Raw genomic sequence first — 15848 nt, 5'->3', positions numbered from 1 at the left:
CTCCTGACAACTTTCTTGACTACTTGGTGGTCAGACAGGTGGGAAACTGACCAGCAGGTGGCGCTGTTGTAACAAAATTCTTATATTAAAGGTCTACTTATCCTTTAACTCACTGACATTAGTTTTAAGCACAGTGCCTGAAAGAATAGAATTTAAATCCATCAGCATTACCCTAATGGTCAGTTACTACCAATGAGGCCTTATACTAAAAAGCGCTTTACATTGCTGACTATCCACAACTGAAATTCGTACTAAATGTCCTGGGATATGTGAATATAACTCATTTTGACACATTCATTCAACCGAATTGTGTTTTACATGGAACATCTTTGTACCAGAAATCTAACCTACCTTTAAAAAATTGATATTTGCTTAAAAATGGGGAACACCTTTCATAAAAACTGTTCAAAACAATTTAAATGAAGTAGTTTCTGCAGGTTACCTGCATTTTCCTTGTAGTGCGAGTTTCAGAGAGTTTGCTCTTCCTTTGTTTTTGTATAAAATCACATTACCTATAAACAGCCCTTTGTGTGTCAAAAACCCCTGCTGCGCTCCAACATGTAAATAATTTAGTGCTCTTATCATGTCTCCACTTTAATTTTCTGTATAGAGATACTTCAGCTCTGAAGAGGGTCCTTAGTATTATGTTCAACCCTTGCCTGATTTCATAGTTTATTTCACTCTAGCCTCCCAGAGTTCCCCTTTGGAATTTATACATTTCCATTATGCACATGGACTTTCGAGAAAGATCAGGTGGAAAGGTGTTTCTTTACCTGTATCCCACTTACCTGAAGGCCTGTAAAAAACACACTAATAGCAGTGATATGTTCAAGTAATTCAAAGCATTGAATTAGCATTGATGTAGATAGTGATATTCTGAGACAATTTGAAATTGGTTTTCTTTTATTATTTGTGGTTTTTCAGCTTTTTATATTATACTTTTTATTTAGCAGCTCTCCAGTTTGCAATTTCAGCAATCTGGTTGCTAGGGTACAAATTAACCTAGCAACCACGCACTAGTTTGAATAAGAGACTGGAATATTAATAGGAGAAAGCCTGAGTTATCACCCCCCTTTGCACATGTAGTGACATCATAGGGCAGTGTTCAGTGGAGTGGAGCAGTGCAGAAAGCTGTCAGATACAAGAAAGTCCGGACTAGGGGTAGGCAGAATGCTCTTCAATTGGTACCTGCCCAGTGCCTCCCAATCATTGCTCCCTAGGCAGGTGCCTCTTCTGCCTACCACTAGTTCCGGTCCTGCAAGAATAGATAAGACGACCAATAAAAAGTAGCAATAACAATAAATTTGTAGCCTTACAGAGCATTTGTTCTTTAGATGGGGTCAGTGACCCCCATTTTAAAGCTGTGTAGCACACCCTTGAGTGTACTTTTGCTGTGTATTAAGGCTGTGTGTGACCAGGCTAACACTGTTTGTAGTGTGCCCCAGACCCCCAGTGTACCCGTGCAACTCCCTGCAACTCCCGGTACCTGGAGTAGATCAATGCAGCAGGATATTCAGCCAGACAGTTTCTTTGCAGTAAACTATAACTTGTTTATTAACAGAGAACAGTGGCAAGGTTGTAGTTCACAAGCACTTCGATGTTCACAGTAATCATAGAGTAGCTTCAAACAGTAGTATTCCCTCCAGGGAGGCAAGGTGCAGCAGACGGCTAATATTCAATATATATCAAAGTTACAGCAACAATAGACTTGGGGAATAGTTACCACTCTCACTGGGCACTATCCCTTTGGTGAAGCACTAAGGCATGGGTTTCTCAGCCTGAGGTCTTGTATCTTGGCACCGGACTTGATCCTCACCTCACCCACTGTATTCAGCCTGGGATCTTGGGTCTTGGTATCCTATCTGGTCCTCAACTCACCCACTGTAGTCCCTACACTAGTGGTTCAAATACCACGGGGTCCTAACCCCACTATTTCTCCTCGTTGGAGCCACATCTGCTCACTAGCTACCCTGTGCTGACTTTCACTCCTAGAGCGACTATTACTGTAATACTATCACTATCTTACACTTAACTAACGTTCCTGGCAGACCTGGACCTGTAGTACCTCACACTGAGGCAAAGTCCCAGGACAGACCCAGACCGCATGGTGCTAAACCCTTTTATATTATCAAACAGTGCCATCTAGTGGACAATCCCCAGGTACCAGTGTGGACCCAGCTAGGGACATAGCTGCCTGAGTTAACTAAAGGACCCTTAGGTGTCCAAATACTAAAGAGGAATGCCTGAGATAAATACACCCAAATCTCAGGGTCTCTACATTCTCCCCCCACTTAGAAACGTCAACGTCCCCGTTGACAAACTAAACAGTTACTCTCAAGTGCACAATAAATCACATTTTAAATAACATTTACTATTTGTACATCACGCTTCAACAGCCTCTCCAGAGGACTGCCCATGGTACAATGGATCCTGTAAACAAAATATTGCAAACATGCATTTTTCCTGAGCACTGTATCAATACTTAAAATGCAACCTCATACTGGGTCCACGGCCGTGGCCCTAAATCCTATTACCTCGGGATTAACCCTACTATTACGAACACTGTACTTAAATCATGTATTCACATTTCTTTTATTTATGCACTTAGGAGGGAAAAAGGGAATTGGGATTTTGGGACAAGTGTCCCTTAACTATTTACAGTCTTTGGGTTGTTTGCCAAAGTCCTCCTTCCAGGTGGGTGCGATTCACCCCTAGAGTGGCTTAAAATAAAGAACCCACTACAGAGTCCAACATGGTTTCAGTCATGCTGCAGGTCAAACCTGAATCTCCTTTCTTTGAGTCCTGACTCCAGGGGAAGCGTCCCCAACTCGAAGTGTCTCAACCCAGAGGTTAATAACAAAAATAAAACTCCATTCCTTGAAGTCACTTGGGAAAAAAATAGAAATGCAACAAAAGACCTCCAGTGGTCAACTTTAACTTTTTTACTGGGGGTGGTTACTTCACCCTGCCCCCCACAACAGAAAACAGCACCCTCCTGGGTGTGACTCCTAGCACGCGGCTACAATGATAAGTCCCACAGATGCCGGTTTAGATCATGTAGGTGAACCGCATCTTAGTGTCCTCGTAGCTAATGTAGTATTTTGGGTGCGGCTTCTCCACAGTGCCCCCTTCTGGAAGTGGAACATCCACGCTGAAATAACGTGGCGCAGGGTTTTTCTTTCCAAAGCTGTGGACAGCATGGCGCAAAATGGTGTGTCCCCACCACCACTCATTCTCCAGGGACCGCACAAAGCTCCAGGCAGCTGCACGCCTGGCTTGATCAGGGTGGGAGAGAGTATTTCCAATTGTCTTTTCTTTCGCCACAATCTCCTCCACCACCCACTCATCCAGATTTTCCTCCACCTGCTCGTAAACCCACAGCGGTGCGTAGGGCATATAATACCCCCATTTCCTGTACACACGGAAGTTTATGACCCGCTGTACCCGGGAAACCCTGCAGAAGATCTCAGGATTGGCTCGGCCGGGTACTACCCAGAAGTGCTTCTCTTCAGCCCGGGTAATTTTCTTAGGGGCCCAGAAACTATGGGGCAATTTGAACAGAGGCCGGTCGGTGGCTCCATCATCTTCCGCCTCATCCACTGTTCCCTCCTTGCCGATTGACACACCCTGAGTGACCCCTCTGCTTGGCATATCTGCTCCCTTGCGGGCCCATCCCTCTTTGCTGCTAGCCTCGGGGTATGGGGGGGGTCCTTCCCTCACGGGTGGCTCTTGGGGACCCCGGCTGGGGATATTAACACTTACCCCCTCTGGGCGGTTGGAGCGGCGGGAAGGTGGGCGTCGTTCCTCGCGGGTGGCATCCTTCGCTTCCTGGGAACCTCTGGAATGGATCTCCTGCTTAGGCCCTTCCTCCGGTTTGCTTTTCAATGGCACCATGACGCTCTCCGCAGCCGCGGGCAGAACTGGTGCCGTTTCAGGTGGGACGGAGGCCTCCGTCACTGCATGAACATGCGGGGTGCTGCCCTCCAGGGGGGTCTCTTCCTCTGGACGGTCGGTGATCGTCAGGAGGGCGGTTCTCACTGCCAGCTCTCGGTGAGGGTTAGCCGCCTCTGGATCTGTCGATTCGGACTGACTTGCACCCTCCGTAAAGTAGCGCTCCTCATTGGCCATGAGGGCGATCAGTCCTAGAACAGCCTGGGGTGATCCTTGAACCTTGTCATCCACATAAGGTCCGATCCAGCACCTTTGCTGGCAATGTGGACATCGACCCCTAACATCATGGAAGGCTGGGTAAGCTTCATGTCGACATCGGCCGCAGACGGGGACCATCACTGAATCACCCGAGTCGCTCACCTTTTGAGCAAACACTCCACCCCAGGTATAGCGGCGGCTCGTGTCTTTCAGCACGCCAATCGACAGCATTGCTGAGGTAGATCGGAAGCTACCCTGATCACTGTCAGACATACTGGACCCTTCTGACACTCGTTGAAGTTTCAACTGCAAGGCTCGCTGCACACGTCTTCTCCTCTGGCCAGCTACTCTCGCACTCATTCGCAAAATGGCCGCCATGACGTCAGTCTAACAGGGGCTCCTCCCTGCTCCCTTTTGGCGCCGAATTCTGCACGTCAGATTGGCTAATACCCCACCTCCTGGTGTCAGAGGAGGTTGGGCTAAACAGGGTGGTACTGCAGACAATTAGGGCCACGTCACTCACACTTGTTTCGTGCCTTTCTCTGGCGCCAATTTACATGATCCTGATTGGTTCTCCCCACCAATCTGGAAAGGTGGGCACACAACTTTCCAGTCAGCCCTCTCCTTCAGGCAACAGTAAATTTAGGGCGGTCGGAATTCAGGCTGCAAGCTGCGCTAGGCCAAGATGCCTTTTTCCTCTCTGGTCCGGCACTGCAGCGCCTGTCACACTTTTCTCTCACAGCAATGTGTTCAATAAAGAAATCCCGGACGAGCCCCCAAATGTAGCACACCCTTGAGTGTACTTTTGCTGTGTATTAAGGCTGTGTGTGACCAGGCTAACACTGTTTGTAGTGTGCCCCAGACCCCCAGTGTACCCGTGCAACTCCCTGCAACTCCCGGTACCTGGAGTAGATCAATGCAGCAGGATATTCAGCCAGACAGTTTCTTTGCAGTAAACTATAACTTGTTTATTAACAGAGAACAGTGGCAAGGTTGTAGTTCACAAGCACTTCGATGTTCACAGTAATCATAGAGTAGCTTCAAACAGTAGTATTCCCTCCAGGGAGGCAAGGTGCAGCAGACGGCTAATATTCAATATATATCAAAGTTACAGCAACAATAGACTTGGGGAATAGTTACCACTCTCACTGGGCACTATCCCTTTGGTGAAGCACTAAGGCATGGGTTTCTCAGCCTGAGGTCTTGTATCTTGGCACCGGACTTGATCCTCACCTCACCCACTGTATTCAGCCTGGGATCTTGGGTCTTGGTATCCTATCTGGTCCTCAACTCACCCACTGTAGTCCCTACACTAGTGGTTCAAATACCACGGGGTCCTAACCCCACTATTTCTCCTCGTTGGAGCCACATCTGCTCACTAGCTACCCTGTGCTGACTTTCACTCCTAGAGCGACTATTACTGTAATACTATCACTATCTTACACTTAACTAACGTTCCTGGCAGACCTGGACCTGTAGTACCTCACACTGAGGCAAAGTCCCAGGACAGACCCAGACCGCATGGTGCTAAACCCTTTTATATTATCAAACAGTGCCATCTAGTGGACAATCCCCAGGTACTAGTGTGGACCCAGCTAGGGACATAGCTGCCTGAGTTAACTAAAGGACCCTTAGGTGTCCAAATACTAAAGAGGAATGCCTGAGATAAATACACCCAAATCTCAGGGTCTCTACATTTGGAAAGAAGAAGGCGGCAAATATTTAAGAAACTATAAAAAAGAAAAAATTGTGGCCAATCAAAAAGTTCCTTAGAATTAGCCATTCTATAACGTTAATTAAAAGGTGAACCACCGCTTTAAAACAATACAAACATTAGTCACTTCAAACACTTTCATCCCCGGGATGTTATTTAAGTTGCAATGTTCACCCCAGAGGTAGTACTCAGTGGCGAAACAATCCCCATACTAGGGGAAATCTCATTGTGGTACCTTGCTCCAGGAATCTCCTGTCCCTGAGTCTTATGGTGGCCATAGACGTAACAATTACAATCTTTCTTGGAAAGGATGTTTCCGAGAAAGATCTTTCATTTCAATACACACGTGTAGAGCTGAATCGCCAGATATACAGGTAGAAACAATAGAATTTAACCTGTATCTGACGATTCAGCACTAACAATGGACAATGTCTGGGTGCCTTCAAAGTCACCCAATCAAAAATTTCCGTCCAGCCTGTTCGACGAGCCGACCGATATCCAAGTCTTCTGCTGATATCGGTCGGCTCTTTTCTCACCAGACATGCACCAAATATCATATGAAAATTTGTTTTGTGCGATATTATCTGTGCTTCTATGACCACCTTTAGTGTTTGAGTTCCTATACTGGTTGACATCACATGTTACTAGGAATAACTGGGGGACATAATAACATTTATAACAATGTCAAAATGAGAAACACTAATTTAGAAGGAAGGGAAAGCCCAGCAACAAGAATACCGTTACCCCATAAATATTTCTACAGGACAAATTCAAAAGAATAATAATAATAAAAAAAATTGTATCTGTACATATTGGTAAAGGGGAGACATGATAAAGAAAGTGCAGAAATGCATGGACCCATATTTTATTGCTTGTTGCTTTCTGCTCTTTTCTTTCAGTAAAGTTGCTGGTAGGAAACTGTGTTCCATATTGAGTTCCCCCGTAAGAATCATACATGTGCACATATTATGAGATTACATAGTAACATAGTAAGTTAGGTTGAAAAAAAGACACATGTTCATCAAGTTCAACCTTTAAGCTCTATTTTAATCTGCCTGTTAGTTGATCCAGAGGAAGGCAAAAAAAAAAACCCATCTGAAGCCTCTCCAATTTGCCTCAGTGGGGGAAAAATTCCTTCCTGACTCCAAAATGGCAATAGTACTAGTCCCTGGATCAACTTGTACTATGAGCTATCTCCCATAACCAGGGCCGCCATTAGAAATCACGGGGCCCCTTACAACAACATTTTTGGGGCCCCCTGGGCCCCGCCCACACTGATGACCAAGCTCCACACCCACTCCACATCGCAGTTAAAAAAAAGACCACACAGACATCAGCACTAAAAAAGTAACCCCCCCCACACAAGTTATAAAAAGTTATTGATGGCCAGGGCCCCCTTATAAAAAATTGGGGCCCCAAAAAAAAAAAAACAAAACAAAAAAACCACATTGGTGGCAGGGGCCCCCTTATAAGTTAAAAAAAACTTGGGGCCCCAACAAAAAAAAAATGTAAAAAAACAAACAAAAAAAAAAACCATTGGTGGCAGGGGCCCCCTTATCAGTTAAAAACAAATTGGGGCCCCAAAAAAAAATTAAAAAAAAAAAAGTTTTGGGAAAAAAAAAAAAAAAAGTGGCAGGGGCCCCCTTACAAGTTAAAAAAAATTGGGGCCCCAAAAATTTTTTTTTAAAAAAACAAACAAATTAAAAAACAAAACAAAACAAAACATTGGTGGCAAGGGGACCCTTACAAGTTAAAAAAAAATTGGGGCCCCAAAAAAAAATGTTTTACAAAAAGATTGGTGGCAGGGGCCTATAGAATATTAAAATAATACATTGGTGGCCAGGGGATTAAAAAAAAACAAATACACAAACTGGTGTTCAGTAGAATTGAACTCATGGCTTCAGTACTTCAACTTCGCCTCCTTTCGTGACTTCGGGTCTTTGCGCCGTTTCAGGACTTCGGCTGTTTTCGTGACTCGGTCTTTGCGCCGCTTCAGGACTTCGGCTGTTTTCGTGACTTCAGGTCTTTTTGGCGCTTCGTGACTTTGGATCTTTTCAGCACTTCGGGACTTCGGCTTTTTCCGGGACTTCGGGTCTTTTCGGCGCATCGGCTTCGGCTTTTCGGCACTTCCGCATTCGGCAACGCAGAGGGAGGACGTACAGCTCGGGCGCTCGTAAGGGGGGCTCGGAACTTCAAAAAATGCAGCGCTGCCGGGCCCCCCTTCATGCCCAGGCCCGGTACGCTTGTCCCCCTGTCCCCCCCTGATGGTGGCCCTGCCCATAACCCTGTATTCCCTCACTTGCTAAACACCATCCAACCCTTTCTTAAAGCTATCTAATGTATCAGCCTGTACCACTGATTCAGGGAGAGAATTCCACATCTTCACAGCTCTCACTGTAACAAACCCCTTCCCAATATTTAGCTGGAGCCTCCATTCCTTTCTTATTGGAATGAGTGCCCTCTTAGCTGTAAAGACCTACTGGTAAATAAAGCATTAGAGAGATTGTTATATGATCCCCTTATATATTTATACATAGTTATCACACCTCCCCTCCCCTTCTCCAGCTTGTACAACCCAACTTGTCACTTTAACTTGGCCTAAACTCAATCTCTTTATAGTCTGAGCAATAGTACTACTGATTTGCCCCTTTCAGGTCTCTATAGTGATGATGACAAAGTTCCAATTTCAGTTACATGCTATTGTTTCCACTAAATTATAGTCAAGTTGCTACAACTACCGTATACTGTACTTGCGCTTTTTGTATGCTATAATTTCCAGCAACCCGGTTCCTTCATCCTAGATAGCATTTTTATCAACTGAAAGTGCATAGGTTTCCCATATGCTCCTGGGAAACCTATCATGACCACTCTAAAGGTGGCCATACATGGGCCGATAAAAGCTGCCGACAGACCAAGTCGGCAGCTTATTGGCCCATGTAAGGGCTTCCCCGATTGATATCTGGCCAACAATCCAGTTGGATCGCTGCCGTATCTGTTCGTTGATGCGGTCCCGCCATCTGACTGCCCGTTACCCATCGTTAGGATTTGATCGTTGGGCCCTAGGGCCCACGATCGGATCAGCCTGAAATTGCCCACCTCACATCGCCAAACGAGCGGATCTCTCTGTGTATGGCCACTTTTAGATGAACAATTCAACACAATGCTGGTGGCCCTTCAGCAGTTTGTTTAAAGGCTTTAGATTTGTGAACAATAGTGATGTTACAGGTGTAAACAATGCAGGAGTTTACGGTCTGAATTTGAGATTTAAACAATGCAGGGGCCAATTCATCTCAGTACTGATACTTTTTAACGCTTAGGCTAAGGTATACCTCCCAACTGTCCCGTTTTTTGTGGAACATGGTAATTAGGAGGTGTGACCACAAAATGGGTGTGGTCTAAAACATCAGCGTGCTACGTGGGGCAAGTCTTTTTGGCCTTCTTTTTATTTCCAAAATGTTAGGAGGTATGGACTATGGACACACAGGTTGCAGGCTCCATCTGTTGTCAGCCTGTGCATTTTTGCAGGCTTAGAGAGCAAGATCTGCTCAGTGCCCCTGCTCCATTGACTTGAATCCCATCAGCCTGTGTTTAGTCACACACAGCAGAGCTGAAGCAGAGGTTAGTATTATGGCTGTGTTTGAGCGAGGCTGACAACAACCAGAGTCCATATCTTAACAAAGGTAAGCAGTCACAACAGCCAGACTTTCATGTGGGTGGTTGCGGGCTGCATGCGGCCCCTGGGCCTCCAGTTGGACAGCACTGGTATAAATGAATCACTGAGGTTTAAACACATTTGCTTTATAGGGCAGCCCTATAAAATTCTTTATTCCTAAAGTGAATATTACCCCACAGTCACACTCCCTTCCCAGAGACTATTATCCCACTGTTACTATAGGCACTATCTCTCCCTACTATACCTGCTATCTCACAGTCACACTCCCTTCCCAGAGACTATTATCCACTGTTACTATAGGCACTATCTCTCCCTACTATACCTGCTATCTCACAGTCACACTCCCTTCCCAGAGACTATTATCCCACTGTTACTATAGGCACCATCTCTCCCTACTATACCTGCTATCCCACAGTCACACTCCCTTCCCAGAGACTATTATCCTACTGTTACTATAGACACCATCTCTCCCTACTATACCTGCTATCCCACAGTCACACTCCCTTCCCAGAGACTATTATCCCACTGTTACTATAGGTACCATCTCTCCCTACTATACCTGCTATCCCACAGTCACACTCCCTTCCCAGAGACTATTATCTCACTGTTACTATAGACACCATCTCTCCCTACTATACCTGCTATCCCACAGTCACACTCCCTTCCCAGAGAATATTATCCCACTGTTACTATAGGCACCATCTCTCCCTACTATACCTGCTATCTCACAGTCACACTCCCTTCCCAGAGACTATTATCCCACTGTTACTATAGACACCATCTCTCCCTACTATACCTGCTATCCCACAGTCACACTCCCTTCCCAGAGACTATTAACCCACTGTTACTATAGGCACCATCTCTCCATACTATACCTGTTATCCCACAGTCACAGCTGCCAGTGAGGTTAAGAGATATCTATATTACTGTGCTTTTTCCTATCTACAATTGTGGCTCTACATGGCATCTCTATAAGACAAGCCGAGGCCCCTGAAAGGACAGCTCTGTGCTTAATGAGGACAGAAAGTGGATTATGCCAAGATTTTCGAGGTTGCCTGAGTCTGGCTGACAGCAGCTTGAGAAACAGACAAATTAATCTCACTGTAACCTCAACCCACCCGATTTCTTGGCAGAACAAGAGAAAATGAGGTGAATTGTGAATTCTAGACTTAACCTGCAGCAGCTTTTTAGCTTGGCCCTGCTGGGAGTCAAAAGCACAAAAATCAAGAATAAGGCTTCTATGCTCCCTAGTACTCCCTTGATCTAAGCCTAATAAAGGCACCCAGGGATGGTGTTAAGCCAGAGGAAATTTACTGGACTCACATATGCCGACTACTGTCTATATCTAAAGAGAGGCCACTGAATACTGAAGTACTTGCCCCTCCTACTAATCATGTAGCAAACTGCGCTTGTACCCTTTTTATTTAATTTTGTTGATGAATTAAACCTACCTATTACTAAAGCAGTATGAGACATCACATTTGTCTAAAAATGGCAACTGAATGTTTAAAGGATAAGCAAACCTTTAAAATAAGTGAATGTAAAATTGATGAGGGTGCTATTCTAAGATATTTTGCAATTTACATCCATTATTTATTTTTTTTATTCCAAGATATTATGGGATACATGTACTGTTAATATGAATGAAGTTTGTTACAACAGCACCACCTGCTTTCAGTTTCCCACCAGTCTGACCACCAAGTAGTCAAAGAAATTGTCAGGAGAAAGAAAGAGGCTTCATTGATGTTCTTCTGCTTAGGAAAGGTTCGAGAAAGGTTTTTAATAGTTATCATAAGCAGAAGAACATCAGAGCAGCCTCTTTCTTTCTCCTGATAACTTTCTTTGACTACTTGGTGGTCAGACTGGTGGGAAACTGACCAGCAGGCGGCGCTGTTGTAACTAAATTAGTGTTAACAGTACATGTATCCCTTTAAATCTTGGAATAAAACCAAAATAAATAATAAATACACATTGCAAAATTTCTTAGAATAGCACCCTCATCAATTTTACATTCGGTTTACTTATCCTAAAGTGTAAAGGTGGCCATAAATGGTCCAATCGGGCATGGTGTTTGACCAATCAAACCGTGGACTGAACTGATGGATAATGCACAAGGGGACTATAGACACATTTTACCACCTATCCATTATTCCATTTGTTGGGTCCGACTGACACTACAGCAGGAAGGGTAACAGCCAGTGCAGGGGCTGTATTGTTTTTGATACAGTCAGGAGCTGCTGAGAGGCACAAGATACACACGATTAGCTGCAGGTTTCTTTGTAAAGGGGTCATTTTCATTGACGAGAGGCAGAACAACACAAGGGTGCACCTTTTACTGGCCATGCACAGAGCACTTTTGCCCAGGGTCGGTTTCTCCTCGGCATTGTAGACTGGACTAAAATCCTTTACTCCATGATTTCTATTTAAAGCTGTGCCTAAATCCCATTTTTACCACTTAAAAACCTTATTAAAATATGAATTAGCATAAACGCCTGTTCATTTATAAGCAGTGGACCATTTATTTTCCCATATAATTGCGTCACTGATAAACAAAATTTGTTTTTCCTTGGAAAACTGGAGACTGGGGAATTCTGTGCCATCCTGAAATTGTTTTCATTAACTTTCCAGCTGTTCGAGGGCTCTTGTGGTGTAATCTGCTGGGCTTGCACATACAGATGCTTCATTTACAGACAACCATAAAACATCTCTTCCCATCTGTCCAGTCTTCTTTCCGCCTCTAATTAATTGTATACCTCCCAACTGTCCCATTTTGTGCGGGACAGTCCTGATTTCGACAGCTCAACCCGTCCTGGCTTGTTACTGAAATGTCCCGACTTTCTCTTGCACTAAACAGCCAGAAAAAAGATACAAAGTTTCTAAAACGTAACTGGCTTTTGGCCAAGAAATCAGAATATGTGGCAGGTGCACTTAGCTGTGTACAATTTAAGATAAGCAAAGGAACAATTGTAACAATTTAGGATAAGCAGGGCTCTTGGGGAAACTGTGACTTGCAGATAAAAGGGCAATTCACCTTCATAAGCAACTGCAATAACACATACAAACAACAGAAAAGTGTTCAAACTTTCATAACCTGCCACATTTTGTAAAATGAACATGGTAATTAGGTGGCCACGAAAATGGGAGTGTTTTTGCCGCAATACAAGCCCCAAATCTTTTTGTCCCTCTTTATAGTTCAAAAATGTTGGAAGGTATGTAATTACAAGTACAGCTAAGGTAGCAGTGTTCCGCTAAAGGACAGAGAACGATGACTTAAAATGCACTTTATATAATTCATGCACAAAAGTTTAGTATTAACGTGAGCATTGGGGAATCAAACTGTTCCTATGCTGCTTAGGAAGCCGCCATCAGAGTGTTGTAGCTCCACCCACTGCCTGAGTTACACACTCCCTGTCCCTCCCCCTGTGAGCTGCTATAAGAGTAGCATTCTTATAGCAGCTGCATTGGTGCTGTATACTTAACTAGTAATTTGGTCCCTCTTTTCAGAAAACAGGGGAAACAATGAGTCTGCCGACCAAGTACCTGGTCATCATCTAGCCCTTGTTCTCCTCACTGTACTGGCTATGGCCATTGGACTGACAGATGAGTACATATTGCTCTGTTCGTTGAGTGGTGAGAACTTTTTCAGTGGGATTTCCAAAATGTTATACAATATAGGATGTTCCTTCTACTTTTATATGCCCCCTTGGCTCCCCCATGCTGTAACTGTCCTAATGCACACAACCAATGGCCTGTCCCTGACATCATCACCATCGGTTAAGAATAATAAAGGTTTGGGAAGGCTTTGGATCCCCCAAAGAAATGACCAACTGTCCTATATAAGTATGTAGTTATAAGTTTTTCCATGGAAAGCTATTGGCAGCCTCTTCAAACAAAAATGTTAGCCTCCTCCCCTGGTCATTGCCCCATCCCCTTTGACCGGCTTTTGTTGCTGGGAATGGTAAAGACATGGCCAAAGATGGGGTTAAAGGGGTTAGTTCACCTTTCTTTGAGTATGTTAAAGAATGGCTAGTTCTTAGCAACTTTTAGTTGGCCTTCATTTTATTTATTTTTTAGTTTTTAAATGATTTGCCTTATTTTTCAGGCTCTTTTCCAACCTCTCTCATTAACCGGAGTGCCGCCTTTCTATCCTTCGAGCAAATTATTTTTTATATTTATTTGCCTTTTTCTTCTGACTCTTTGCAGCTTTCAAATGGGCATCGCTGACTCCCTTCTAAAAACAAATGCTCTCTAAGGCTACAAATGTTTTGTTATTGTTATTTTACTGATCCTTCTATTCAGTCCCTCTTCTGTTCATATTCAAGTCTCTTATTCAAATAAATGCATGGTTACTATGGCAATTTGGACCCTAGTTACCAGATTGCTTAAGATGCAAATTGAAGAGCTGCTGAATAAAAAGCTAAATTACTCTAAAACCACAAATAATAAAACAATGAAACTAATTACAAACTGTCACAGAATATCATTCTCTACATCATACCAAAAGTTAATTTAAAAGTGAACAACACCTTTAATTTGGGGCAAGTGTAAGGTTTGACATCTTTTTCAAAACGACTTAATAACTGGCAGGGGGGCAGTGACAAAAGGGGGTGGTCTGTTATGTAGCAGGGGCAGGGCAGACAATTAGGAGGTGTAGTGATGAAAGGGGGCAAAGTTAGGATGTCCCAGTGCAAGGACAAGGAAGAGAAAAAGGAAGATAAAATGTAAATTTTGGGTGGTTCGGGAGATAAAGTAGGCAGGCTAGGGGCTGAATTTAAAGGTATTACAAATTTGCCAACAACTACATTGCTGTTAACTTTGTTACTGGCCCTTAACCCTAGCATGTGTTTTATTGGCTAAGCCAGTAAAATTCCGGCTCTAGTAGACAGCCCAAGGCAAATGGGCTAGGTTTGCCACCTTTTGGCCTGGTTGAATCCGGGCAGGGGGTGGGGCAGGGCTTTGATGTGGCAATCGGCAATTGGCCGATCACCGCATCAATCATAGGAAATCCTGCCCAGTTTTGACCCAGGAAACCCTTCAAGAAATCGGGCTGTCCAGAACAAAACTGGACAGGTGGCAACCCTACTGCAAGCCCCCCTACAGAAGAAACAGACACATTTAGCCCCGGCCGTGGAGTCTGCTTCCTCTGTGGTGATGCCACTGAAGTGAATATTACAGGTATAGGCCGCTATCTGTTAACCCTTATCCAGATATCTCCAAATTACGGAAATGCCATCTCTCATAGACTTAATTTTATCCAAATAATCCAAATTTTTTAAAATTTCATTTTTCTCTGTAATAATAAAATAGTAGCTTGTACTTGATCCCAACTAAGATATTATTAATCCTTATTGGCGGCCAAACAATCCTACTGGGTTTATTTAATATTTATATGATTTTCTAGTAGACCAAGGTATGGAGATCCAAATTACAGAAAAATCCATTATCTGGGAAACCCCAGGTCCCGGGCATTCTGGATAACAGGTCCCATGCCAGAGCACCAGTAGCAAAAGTGGGATTAAATAGGGTAACTCGTCTGTTTCAAGACGATCAGTCGGCTCTCAGCTCTTGATTCGTTGCTCGGCCTCATTTACATATTCCTTCATCTCCACTGTGAGTACATTTCAGAGCAGGGTAATTGTGTTCCGAAGATGGAGGGAGAAATCAATGGCAGTTTAATTAGTCAGACGCCAGGGACCTTTTTCCTCTCTTTTCTTACAATAAAACAAGTCTGTAATACAGGCGAGTGGCTGAGATACCGCGTCGATCACTTGGGTTTCGGCTGAATGATGTGAATATTGGCAGCGCAATCTGGCTTCATAACAGGGACTGTGGGGCACTCCAGATAAATGAAGTCTAGAGTCTGCATCCTACCAAATGTACTGTGATTAAAGGGAAATTAGACCTGGTTTAACAGTGGTATTTATCTTCAACAGCCAGCGATGTGCAGGTGGGACATACAGTATAATTCTTTAGGGTGAAAAATGTGTTCTGGCTTGGTTGGGGAAACCAGATAGTTTGCACAGGGCCAATGGGGCGCCAATAAATAAAAAAAATAAAATAAAACCTACTATGCATGCAATTTTATACCCCAGATACCCCTCAATTACACCAAAACCCTGTCCACAGTCTACCCCAGGGGCCGGAACAAGGGGTAGGCAGAAGAGGCACGTGCCAAGGGCACAAAGCTGGGGGGCACCAGGCACCTACATTCTCTGCCAACTACCCCTACTGTCTCCACACTCCTCGGCTTCAACTTCGGCTCCTTTTGTGGCTTTAGGTCTTTTTGTGGCTTCTCTGCTTCAGCTCTTCGGG

This window comes from Xenopus laevis, chromosome 2S (assembly GCF_017654675.1).
Source record: "Xenopus laevis strain J_2021 chromosome 2S, Xenopus_laevis_v10.1, whole genome shotgun sequence".
NCBI lineage: Eukaryota > Metazoa > Chordata > Amphibia > Anura > Pipidae > Xenopus > Xenopus laevis.
Note: the sequence above shows the minus strand (reverse complement) of the source record.